At 43.0% G+C, this 12550-nt stretch overlaps 2 long non-coding RNA genes across 2 annotated transcripts; both read left to right on the forward strand.

The window, feature by feature from the left end:
* The first annotated feature begins 506 nt into the window (after positions 1–506).
* Positions 507–1210, forward strand: LOC131998570 (uncharacterized). Its single transcript, XR_009398805.1, has 3 exons — positions 507–857; positions 936–1078; positions 1173–1210. It is a non-coding gene; the product is annotated as an uncharacterized LOC131998570 (long non-coding RNA).
* An 8802-nt stretch (positions 1211–10012) lies between these two features.
* On the forward strand, positions 10013–10711 carry LOC131998572 (uncharacterized). Its single transcript, XR_009398807.1, has 3 exons — positions 10013–10358; positions 10437–10579; positions 10674–10711. It is a non-coding gene; the product is annotated as an uncharacterized LOC131998572 (long non-coding RNA).
* The last annotated feature ends 1839 nt before the right edge of the window (positions 10712–12550 follow it).

Below are 12550 nucleotides of genomic sequence, written 5' to 3' on the forward strand. Positions count from 1 at the left end.
TTATAAGGTGAGGCCATGCGATGTCGTGTACCCAAGGGTCCACGTTGCCGTTGGAGTGAGGAGTCGGACTGGCGGGCGCTGGTCGCTGGCATTCGAGCACCGGCTTTTGGCTCAGTCTTTGGGGCGCGGTTCTTTGCCAATCCAACCCTCTGGCAAGGTGACAAAAAAAACAAAATAAACAACCAGCTGTCGGTGGTACGAAACGGACGACAATAGAACATTAACAAAACACCCACTGGAACGAACTGGAGGACATTACGGCTGTGGAATTGCCTGGCGCCTAAAATCCTTCATGGCGCCTCAGGACTTTGCCCACCCCAACCATGGCACCCCTCGTCCTGTAATATTAAGGGTACCCCGTAATCCATCACCTGTCTATCTTTGCCGCTGCTCAGTCACTTACCCCATATTCCGATGCTTTAGCCTTCCATCATCCTTTAGAAATCACCAAGGCAAGTGTTTTTGATAATCATTCTTGTACAGATTTCAGTATTTTATTGAGTAAGTAAAAGAATATTCACATGGTAAATAATGTAAAAAAAAACAAATAATCAAAAAGGCAAAATTCAATTACAAAAAAAAACAAGATTTAGAATATAAAGAATCGTTTTCAAGCAAACATGAAATATATTAGATTTTGAAGGCAAACGTTAACACTGCTTCTACACATTGCCATTCACAAAGACAATATTAACAATCTTGAAATTTTTCTCTATTTTCAGAAGAATGGGTCGGTCGCCTCGTCAGCTCTAGATGGATGACCAAGAATCGCCAAAACGGTACTGCGGCCTTGATGCTGGCCTCTGCGGCCAATAAGGTCTCTTCAAGTTCTCGTCGGTCCGTCCGTCTGGTTTTCGGTGAGTATTGTCAAGTTTTAAGTGTATTTGTCGCAGTCTGTTTTTCTTGTCTAAAAAAGTATTCTATGTTTCTTTTAGGGTCTTTTTTTTTGTTGTGCTACCTTTTTAGCACCGTAGGACCAACATCGGCTGATTGGAGGACGAAAATGTCCTTTAACTGCGTTGCTACCTAACCTAACCATGAGCTCATGTTTGGTTATAGCCTGTAACCCAAACAACGGGTGAGTAAAAAAAAAGCACTAATGTTGCCCCTACCTAATCTATTTCGATTGTATACTTTAATACAAAAAAACCCTTTTTTAAACAAAAATAAAGCAGTCCAAGGGTCGAACGTCAGTAAAGCAGTTTGGTTTGCTAGTCTGGAGAAACTAAAAAGAGTACCTTAGGAACGCTGGGGAATGCAACAGCGTCTGGATCCCTCGCTGGTGGATGGTGTGCGTTGCGGATGTGGCGGTGACCAGTGTGGCGGTGACCAGGGTGTCGGTAGCCGATGTGGCGGTTGTTGATGCAGCGGTTGGTGATGGAAGCCTTCTTCTTTGTGCGGCAGTGGAGGTGGAGGAGGCGTGGATTTTGATTTTTATGTTTTTGACTTTTAGTTTTGAAATGTCCACTTGTTTATTTTAATTTTAATTTCTATTTCTTTTCAGGTTTTTAATATATTCCCTTTTTCAGGTATTTAACGTTCATTTCATTTCAGATTTTTGACAAAGTTTTTCTTCTCTTTTTTTTTACGTTACCATTTCAATTGGCTCTTTATGTATCGTCTCTTCACTTTTCAGGCATTTCAAATTTTCTATTTCTTTTTTTTTTTTTAAAAAACTGTCCTTTTTATTTTGTTTAAATCCGTTTTTTTCACATTCATATGGATTTAAATAAAACACATTTACCAAATTTATTTCTGGTCTTTTCTTTTACGTATTTTTCTTGTTGATCACTCCACCTCCGTACGCTGCCAAGTCCCAATCGAAAAAGAAAGAAGCTTCCTTGGGTCACCGGCCGGCTTGGCTTGGATTCGCCTCCATCATCAAATTTGACTTCCAGCGGGCACCAACAAAACATATGGTGGTAGCCATAATTGTCAATTGGTGTCAGCTGGCTGTCTCTTTCGTTGACAGAGGCGAATTAAAACCATCAGATGGCGCTGGCGGTCTTCTATCCGCTAACAGATGTCGCTAGGGTCGCACATTAGGCCGCACACTACAAACCAAACCATCCTTTGAACATCACTGTTAAAGGATGGGAGGGAGAAAGATAACAATTTCTCTCAGTGTATTCCATGCCATAAAGTGTATATGCTCCTTACGCCAAACCTATCTCACTGTGTGTAGGTCCCATTAATAATGTGTAAGTCTTCCTCAACTAGTATACCTTGAGTTAACCATTTTTATACCTTACGGATATACCTTCATCAAATTAATTGGAAGCAATTGCAGCAGACGGACGACGCGGGAAATAATTTTCACCAACAAAGCAAAAAAAAAAGGTAAGTATTGTAAAAAAAAAATGTGTTAAATCAAAAGCTAGTAATAAAAAAAAATGATTGTTCAGTGTCCCGAAGTGCGTGCCCAACATTATAGAAATAAATAACAAGAAAATTGTGACCGGCGGGCCAAAGTGTTTGTGTGTGTGTGCCAATGAACGGCAAAGTAAAAAAACAAAAACTACGCCTTTTACAACGTACTGGCCCACAAAATAAATAAAATGAAAAGAAATCATCAATGCCACATGCCCCTTGTCGCCAGTGGTAGTGAAAATATAAAAAAAAACAATGCAAAAATAATTAAATGTGCTCTGAGCCCTGTGTGTGTGATTGAAAGAAACAAACCGGCAAACACAATCACCGGCGTCGGCGTATATCTGATTTCATGAATGAAATGGTGAAAAAACAATATTCCAAATGAAACGCCTTGCAAATCGGAAAAAAAATTTAAAAAAAAGGTAAAGTGAAAATAATTGCGGTTCGAATGGTGAAATAAAAAAGAATCCTAACCACAATTTAAAAAAACTCCAACCAACGTGGTAAAAGAAACGGTTCATTATGTGACAGTGTGCGTGATTCCATGAATATGAGTGCGTGTGTTATAATGAAATCACATGATCGTACGGTACCCCTGCCACTGTGTGTAAGCCACTCAATTCATGAATGGTGGTGGGGGTACTAAGAAGTGACTCAATGACTTTCAAACCAAATGTCCTCAAAAATTTTCGGTGGCCATAACGAAAAAGGTGAAGTGACGTTATTGTGATTGAATTTAAAGTGTCATGGTTCTACACAAAAGAAAATGGTCTTGATATAAAAACTCAAAAGTGAACTTAGTTCGGCAAAGTTACCAAAAGAAAATTAATAAGAAGGGAAATTATGGAAAATAACTCAATGAGGAAAATTACAAAAATGCACGAAAAATGTGAAAAAACCAAATTCTGCCAAGAAAATGAAAAAAACAAAAAAAAAATTAAGAATTTTGTGTGAAAATTTGAAAAAAAAAAAAGAAAAGAAATAATAATAAAAATAAGGAAAACGGAACAAAGAAAAATAAATTTCTCTGAAAACGGAGCGATATTAATATAGCCGAAAACAAAATTTTAAATAGAAATGCAGAACAAAAAAGTTTTTGTCTTTTCCTTAAGCTGGCAAAAAAAAAACAAGCAAAAAAAACTTATGAAAAACTAAAATAAAATTGCGTGTTCTATTCGAAAAACAAAAAAAACAGGGCCAATAGGAGGGAATTTTAAAATATCAGAAAATCTTAAAAAACACTAAAGTGAAAAAGAAATTTATCCAAAAAAAATCCTTCAAACAAAACAAACCACTTTCATAACTAATTTGATCTTTTCTTCTTGTCTATCTTTCCAGGAAACCCACGTCATGGACCTGCGAACTCGCAACGGCTGCCTCGCTTGAGAGCATGAGCCATGCCATTTGTGGTCTAACGCTGTGGTGTGCCCAAGATAAACGAACTGGTAAGTATCAAATAGATGGTGCACCTTGGTGTATCCTCTATGACTTCTCCTAGCCGCCTCTCATCACTCACCACGGCATCCCTCGCCCCATGTCCAAGATGCCATAGCGATAGAAAGACGGGTCGACCCGACATACACCGAGGTCGTCAAGAGGCTCTACCGTGGTTGAGTGATCTCCTGGGGCCGGCATCGAGAGATGACAATCTCTCGTCCGGACAAAACGCCTTCCGCCGCAACTCGCGTTCCATGTCCAAGATGCCATAGTGATAGAAAGACGGGTCACCCATTGCGAGGTTGACAGCGAGCTCTCCGGCGGTCGAGGCACCCCAGAGGTTGGCAGAGAGAAGTAGCACGAATCAGCGCGTAATCTTGCGCACATCACACCACGGGACCCCTCTTGGCGGTTCAGCACTCGCGAGAGCGTAAGACCACGAGTCCACTCCAACAACCTCACCTGGACCATACGGGTAAGTCCATGGTAAGTATTAACACCCTTTTACAGCGCCACCCTAAATCAAAAATTGCAAATATACACCCCATTGCACAATTTGTGCACTCGCCCAAGGATGTAAGCCCATGGCTTGGAAATATACGCACACTTGTATATTTGCCCACTACTGCCTTGAACACACACACACACCCACCATTCGAGATGAACCTGAGGTATAATATGGGCACGAGGCAAAAATCATTCGGACCTCTGCAACGATCACCACTTAAGTTAAGTATAAATCATAAAATACAATTCAAATCTAAATTCTCTTCTAATTCATTTAGGTCATCTTATGCTACAGTTTACCACAAGACGACGGCTGTTCTACAGCTTGTTCCTTACTGCTATAGAGATCCCTGGGACTTAATTCCTCTGCTATCTATCACAGGTGAGTATGTAATTCAATTCATATCTATCATATCTTAACCTATTTCCCCATAGGGTACAACTAAAACTAACTAAACCTACATTAGACCATGGCTTAATATTGGAAACTCCCAGCTACGGAAATGGAATTTCAGGTGAGTGATTTAATGCTTGTGTGAGCTGTCAACCGAAAATTTGCCTCTATTGGCCAAAGAATTTCACTCTTTTTTACATGTGGCTCAGAAGGAACCCCTTGACCATTTGTGAGTGTTAGAGTGTGAAAATGTGTCGTTGCCATTATTGTTTCAAGTCTCTTGCGTGATAGACCCCTATCGGTTTGCCGTTTAGGTTTTCGATTTCGTATAGACTACGGCCTATTGCCTGCACAATCCTGCACTTCAAATACTTCTGGCAAAGCTTGGCATTTATGTTTTTCCCAAAATCGCTAAGTTGATGGTTGCGATGAAATACTTCCTGGCCTGGATAAAATTTTACCTCTCGCGCGCGGGTATTGTATTTTGTAGACCGCTCTTTGTAACTTTTTTCGAGATTCTTTCGAATTTCTTCTCTGACTAACTCCAAATGAGTAGCTTTGGGCAAAGCGTTAAATTCTGGGTCCCTCATTGAAGACAATTGCTTAGCCAAGCGATAGACACTTCCATGTGTCACCATATTCGTGCCAAAAAGCGCGAAATAAGGCGTCATTCCAATTGACGAGTGCACAGATGAACGCAAAGCACACTCTATAGCTGATAGGTTTTGGTCCCATTCCCTCTGGTCGCCATCCAAATAAGACCTAATAGCCGCCAAAATCGACTGGTTTACCCTTTCGGATGCGTTCGCCTGCGGCGAGTACAGTCCAGTCTTATAATGAATTACTCCATGCACGTCTAAGAAGTTGGAAAAATCTTTCCCCACGAACTGTTTTCCATTGTCCGACATGACAATTTCTGGAACTCCAAATTTGTGAAACACCTCACCGGTCAAAAACTTAATTACGTTTCTCGAGGTGGCCTTGGACATGGGCTTCAACAGCACGAATTTAGTGACGTGATCAAGGACTATAAAAATGTATGAATTACCGGCCTTCGACCGGACGTACGGCCCTAGGAAGTCTACATAAATCTTCTGAAAAGGTTTGTCTATTTTGTACTCTGGTCCCATAGGCTGTTGCATATTTTGATAATTGGGCTTAGCCCCTTTACAGATCTCACACCTCTTTATGAAATCACGGACCTGTGCACTCATGTTTGGCCAGTAGTACAGCTCTCGTAACCTTTTCAGAGTTCCATGAAAACCTCCATGTGCCGCCGTAGTCGGTTCATGTGCCTTTGCTATGGTGTTTGTCGTCAACCGTGATGGAACCCATAGCTTCCAAACATAATCCTCGCATGGCCTGTCCACAGTCACAGGGATTGTCCTTTTGTAGATGAGGCCGTCCTTAACCATCAGGTCTGGCAATGATTCTCCGTTGTCGGAGATAGTTTTTATTTTGTCCAAATACTCGTCATCTTTGAACTCGTCTGCGTCGAGATCCACAAGGCTGGCAAATTCTTCGCATAGCTCCTCCAAATCCAATCGCGATAGAGTGTCTGGCACCACGTTCTGGCTTCCTTTGCGGTGTTCTATGCCGAAGTTGTGACCCTGGAGCAACAAGCTCCATCTAGCCAATCTCCCACCGAGCTCTCTGTTGGACATTAGCCACTTCAACGAAGAGTGGTCCGTAATCACAGTAAATGGCATTAGCTCAATGTAGGGTCGGAACTTCTTTATGGCCATCACCACAGCCAGACACTCACGCTCGGTCACAGAGTAATTCTTTTGCGCCGGTGTTAATTTCTGGGACATGAAGGCAATCGGGTGCTCGCCTCCATCTTCGTCCTTCTGAAAGAGAACTCCCCCAATTCCCACATCCGATGCGTCACACTGGACGAAAAACGGCTTGGCAAAATCAGGATGTCGTAAAACGGGACTTTGGGTGAGTGCGTCCTTCAATTTCCGGAAGGCCACCCTGGCTTCCTCACCGAACGCAAAAGTCTTACTCTTTTTGAGCGTTTGGAATATCGGTGCTGCTATTGTCGCATAGTCCGGGATGAATCGGCGATACCATCCGGTCATGCCAGTGAATCTCCTGACCTGCCTCACAGTTTTGGGGTAGTCACACTCCAGTATGGCGGACACTTTCTCGGGGTCTGGCTTCAATTTTCCTTCCCCGACAATGTAGCCCAAATATCTGAGCTCCCGAAAGCAAAATTTCGATTTGGCAACGTTGATTGTAAGTCCGGCATTCGTCAAGGCTTTCGCCACTTGCGCCAACAGCTCCAAATGGGTCCTGAAATCGGGTGACACTATGAGTAAGTCGTCCAAGTAGACGAACACTCGCTCCCGCAGATGCCCTGGGATGACCTTGTCCATTAATCGACATAACCTTTGGGCCGCATTACACAGCCCAAAAGGCATGACTGTGAAATGGTACAAGGGTCTTCCCGGCACGGTGAACGCCGTCTTCTCCCGGCTTTTTATCTCGAGAGGGATCTGCCAGAACGCATCTTTCAGATCCACACTCGAGATAAAATGCGTGTCTCCCAGCCTACTCAGCAGGCCTTCAATATTCGGAAGTGGGTAGGCATCTTTTACCGTGAGGGCATTGAGCTTCCTCGCATCGAGGCACAATCGGTTTTTAGCGCCCTTGCGCACCAAGGTAACCGGGTTGTTCCACGGGCTTTGACTCTGCTCAATGACTCCCATGGCAATCATCCTATCCAGCTCCGAATACATCAGTTGCTGAACGGCAGGAGATACGGGATAATGCCTCTGTTTGACGGGTTCAGCCTCTGCGGTATCGATACTGTGTTCCTCCAATAGTGTCTTCCCCAGGCCCCTCACCTCAAATGACGGAAACATAGAGATGACCTCGTCTAGGCGTAGCTTCTCTTCACTCCTCAAGCAGTGTTGCGATGGGTCTTTCGGCTTGTCTTCTTCTTCCTCCAAGCTTAAGCTCTCAATGGTGGCTACTAGTTTAAACTTCTTCATGAAGTCAACACCAAGGTATAACGCTTTACCCAAAGTTGGTATTAAAAAGAATGTAACTTCCTCTTCAGACTTTTTCACTTTTATCTTTGCCCTTATGCGCCCCTCTAGGAACTGGGGAAACTTCACCAGAATCTCTTCCCAATCGCATTGGTAATCGGCCCTTAACTGCTCCAGTCTGAACATGAAATCTTCAGCCCCAATCGTCTTCGAAGTGCCATCAAATTTTAGCCTCCATTTCTCGACATCGAACTTTCTCGCTGCACTCCGGTATGTAGCTGCAGGTGACTGTGCTGCCTGCGCCTGGTACCCATATGCCGGCTGCGACGGAGGTAATCCTACCCCCATCGTTTGCGTTAGTGGCCTCGATCGGTCGAGCGGTTGCTCATGCGGCAAGTAAGCATTACTTGATGCCATTTGATATTGGGGTTGCGACCATCCTTGGGACGGAGGTGCATAAGCATGTGGCGCTGGCTGTTGCTGATTCGAACCCATGTAGTTAAGCGGTTGCTGGTGGTCACTAGCTCCGGGCTGGGCTCTAGGCAAATCCTGGGCTTGCTGGATAACCTGCGCTTCTGCACGTGCTTGAACTGGGCTTGGCAACGTATTCCGATTAGCTGCACTGTTTAAGTTGGCCATGCTCTGCTGTACCAGTTGTGGCACCAATAATCTTAATTTCTCGTCGAGCAGACGAATCATCTCCATTTGGCCTACACCAATCGCGGAATCAATAACGTGCTGCAAATGCTCGTCTGCATGCGTCTCACGCCTGGCCTCTTGGTTTTGCCTTACCGCCTCTTGCCTCTCCAGGTTTATATTTCGGGCTGTCAGGCTGCTGAACTCTGGCGTAGTTGGCGTCGAATTCAATGTGTCTGACACCTGTGTTACTGACACAGCTGGGCTTGAAACGGCTGAAGTGACCATCATTGCGTTGGCTACGCTTGTTGTTGTTGTGCTGGCTGTAGCCTGTGTAGTTGTAGTTGTTGACGTAGTTGTCGTTTCCATTTGAAGGCTGTTCGGAACAGAAGGTTCAATGGAATAACTATTCGCTCTAGTGACTACCATTTAAAAACTAAAAATCCAATGATGCAAATTCAAAATATAATACCCCAAAAACTCAAAAAATAAAGAACTAACTTCTATTATATCCTTCTAGGTTCGTATCCAAAATATGTTATCACGGATGGGGTTAGTGACTTACAGCTGCGGCTTCATAAACAGTTGATAAAAATTGGCAATTCCACACATAACAGGTAATGGCTATACACTCAAAACAATCAATTTCTCCAAAAATTAATCATTCTTGAAATTTTCAGGTGTCTATATTGTCCATTGCTGTTGATTGGTAATTGGGATCGTGACTGCTGCCTTCGGACTGTGCTCCATGGCGACTACATAAAGCTTTGCAAGTCTTTACCATGTAGGACTCACAGGAGCTAGGATTTAAATTTATTCGGAATCGGACGGACAGGCAGAAAGTCATAATTTGGGCTATTGGCTTTAAAACTATTGTGGAAGAAGGTGGAAAGTGTCTACCATTGTCTCCCGAGGAAGTCGCATGGCTCATCTGGACTCACAGCCACTTCGACACCAGACTTACTTCCCATGGAGGCTTTGGACGACACTCTGTTAATACAAAGTATCAGTGCCTCTTCAAGCTTAGACGTCGCACTCGACTAGCTTGTCTTATAATCAAACTGCTGTCGGGACTTACGCAAAACATAGAAGAAAACCACAAACACAAATATTAACAGCCACACAATTGAAACGGTCAACCCGATTGCTCGGGCCCCATGTTGCGGGCGCCATTTTTTGTCGTGTACCCAAGGGTCCACGTTGCCGTTGGAGTGAGGAGTCGGACTGGCGGGCGCTGGTCGCTGGCATTCGAGCACCGGCTTTTGGCTCAGTCTTTGGGGCGCGGTTCTTTGCCAATCCAACCCTCTGGCAAGGTGACAAAAAAAAAACAAAATAAACAACCAGCTGTCGGTGGTACGAAACGGACGACAATAGAACATTAACAAAACACCCACTGGAACGAACTGGAGGACATTACGGCTGTGGAATTGCCTGGCGCCTAAAATCCTTCATGGCGCCTCAGGACTTTGCCCACCCCAACCATGGCACCCCTCGTCCTGTAATATTAAGGGTACCCCGTAATCCATCACCTGTCTATCTTTGCCGCTGCTCAGTCACTTACCCCATATTCCGATGCTTTAGCCTTCCATCATCCTTTAGAAATCACCAAGGCAAGTGTTTTTGATAATCATTCTTGTACAGATTTCAGTATTTTATTGAGTAAGTAAAAGAATATTCACATGGTAAATAATGTAAAAAAAAACAAATAATCAAAAAGGCAAAATTCAATTACAAAAAAAAACAAGATTTAGAATATAAAGAATCGTTTTCAAGCAAACATGAAATATATTAGATTTTGAAGGCAAACGTTAACACTGCTTCTACACATTGCCATTCACAAAGACAATATTAACAATCTTGAAATTTTTCTCTATTTTCAGAAGAATGGGTCGGTCGCCTCGTCAGCTCTAGATGGATGACCAAGAATCGCCAAAACGGTACTGCGGCCTTGATGCTGGCCTCTGCGGCCAATAAGGTCTCTTCAAGTTCTCGTCGGTCCGTCCGTCTGGTTTTCGGTGAGTATTGTCAAGTTTTAAGTGTATTTGTCGCAGTCTGTTTTTCTTGTCTAAAAAAGTATTCTATGTTTCTTTTAGGGTCTTTTTTTTTGTTGTGCTACCTTTTTAGCACCGTAGGACCAACATCGGCTGATTGGAGGACGAAAATGTCCTTTAACTGCGTTGCTACCTAACCTAACCATGAGCTCATGTTTGGTTATAGCCTGTAACCCAAACAACGGGTGAGTAAAAAAAAAGCACTAATGTTGCCCCTACCTAATCTATTTCGATTGTATACTTTAATACAAAAAAACCCTTTTTTAAACAAAAATAAAGCAGTCCAAGGGTCGAACGTCAGTAAAGCAGTTTGGTTTGCTAGTCTGGAGAAACTAAAAAGAGTACCTTAGGAACGCTGGGGAATGCAACAGCGTCTGGATCCCTCGCTGGTGGATGGTGTGCGTTGCGGATGTGGCGGTGACCAGTGTGGCGGTGACCAGGGTGTCGGTAGCCGATGTGGCGGTTGTTGATGCAGCGGTTGGTGATGGAAGCCTTCTTCTTTGTGCGGCAGTGGAGGTGGAGGAGGCGTGGATTTTGATTTTTATGTTTTTGACTTTTAGTTTTGAAATGTCCACTTGTTTATTTTAATTTTAATTTCTATTTCTTTTCAGGTTTTTAATATATTCCCTTTTTCAGGTATTTAACGTTCATTTCATTTCAGATTTTTGACAAAGTTTTTCTTCTCTTTTTTTTTACGTTACCATTTCAATTGGCTCTTTATGTATCGTCTCTTCACTTTTCAGGCATTTCAAATTTTCTATTTCTTTTTTTTTTTTAAAAAACTGTCCTTTTTATTTTGTTTAAATCCGTTTTTTTCACATTCATATGGATTTAAATAAAACACATTTACCAAATTTATTTCTGGTCTTTTCTTTTACGTATTTTTCTTGTTGATCACTCCACCTCCGTACGCTGCCAAGTCCCAATCGAAAAAGAAAGAAGCTTCCTTGGGTCACCGGCCGGCTTGGCTTGGATTCGCCTCCATCATCAAATTTGACTTCCAGCGGGCACCAACAAAACATATGGTGGTAGCCATAATTGTCAATTGGTGTCAGCTGGCTGTCTCTTTCGTTGACAGAGGCGAATTAAAACCATCAGATGGCGCTGGCGGTCTTCTATCCGCTAACAGATGTCGCTAGGGTCGCACATTAGGCCGCACACTACAGCGAACAGCTGAATAATTTTTTTTTTTGTTTTGATTTTCCAATAAACCTAAATGTCAAATGCTTGGCAACGGCATACTCCACTCGATTGACCAAACTGCTGATAAAAGCACTCCTTGTTCCGATGATATAATGGCGCAGTGGGAAATCATTGCCCACTCGATGAAAAAGCCGCGAAAAACTCATAGTACGACCAAGAGTGTCGAGATGCTACTAAAGAAAGCGGCAACCCTGCAATCAGTAGCAATGCGCCAGATGAAGAGGAAGTATCGGGAGAAAAAAAACTCCTCTCTCCGGATGTCTATTCCGCAGAAAGAAAAACGAAATGGAAAGGCGTGAGTGTTAGCGAATTGAGACGTATAGGAGTCAGAACGAAGTCCGGATATTCTACCAAAGAATTCAACATCAAACCGATGGCTTTGGTGCAGGCACATCCTTCTGCAGAGACAAAGAAGGAAATCTGGTACTGACACAGATAGCATACTGAGGATATGGAAAGAACATTTTACCCAACTGGTAGTGTCCGACGTGGGTGGGGAAGAGGATACCGCAGAACCAATCCCTGATGATCAGAATGGAGTCCAAGTTGCAGTAACCCGACCGAAGAACAACAACGCTGCACTCAATTTTTTGTTGTTGGGCAAATGCTCCTACTCAAGATATATTCATTTTCAGGTAGTGGCAGTCGCCCAACAACAAAATATTGTGTGCACTACCTGTTAAAAAAAAGTGATTAGTGCAACTCTGATTTTGAGTATGGTACTAGTTCGAGTTATTTTTCGTTTTCTGTGTGAGTTGTGGTTCTTAACCATAATACATACACACAGCCAAAACTCGTTGACAGATAGTGCACTTCGCGAGAAAAAAATTGTACTCAGCTGTACACTACATGGCAGTTATGTCATGAGTAATACAACATTTCATTCCAAGTTAAATGGAGTACGCACCTTAAACGAAATTTTCGGTTGCAGCCAAGACATTTATGTCTTCACT

The sequence above is a fragment of the Stomoxys calcitrans genome, chromosome 1 (assembly GCF_963082655.1).
Source record: "Stomoxys calcitrans chromosome 1, idStoCalc2.1, whole genome shotgun sequence".
Lineage (NCBI taxonomy): Eukaryota > Metazoa > Arthropoda > Insecta > Diptera > Muscidae > Stomoxys > Stomoxys calcitrans.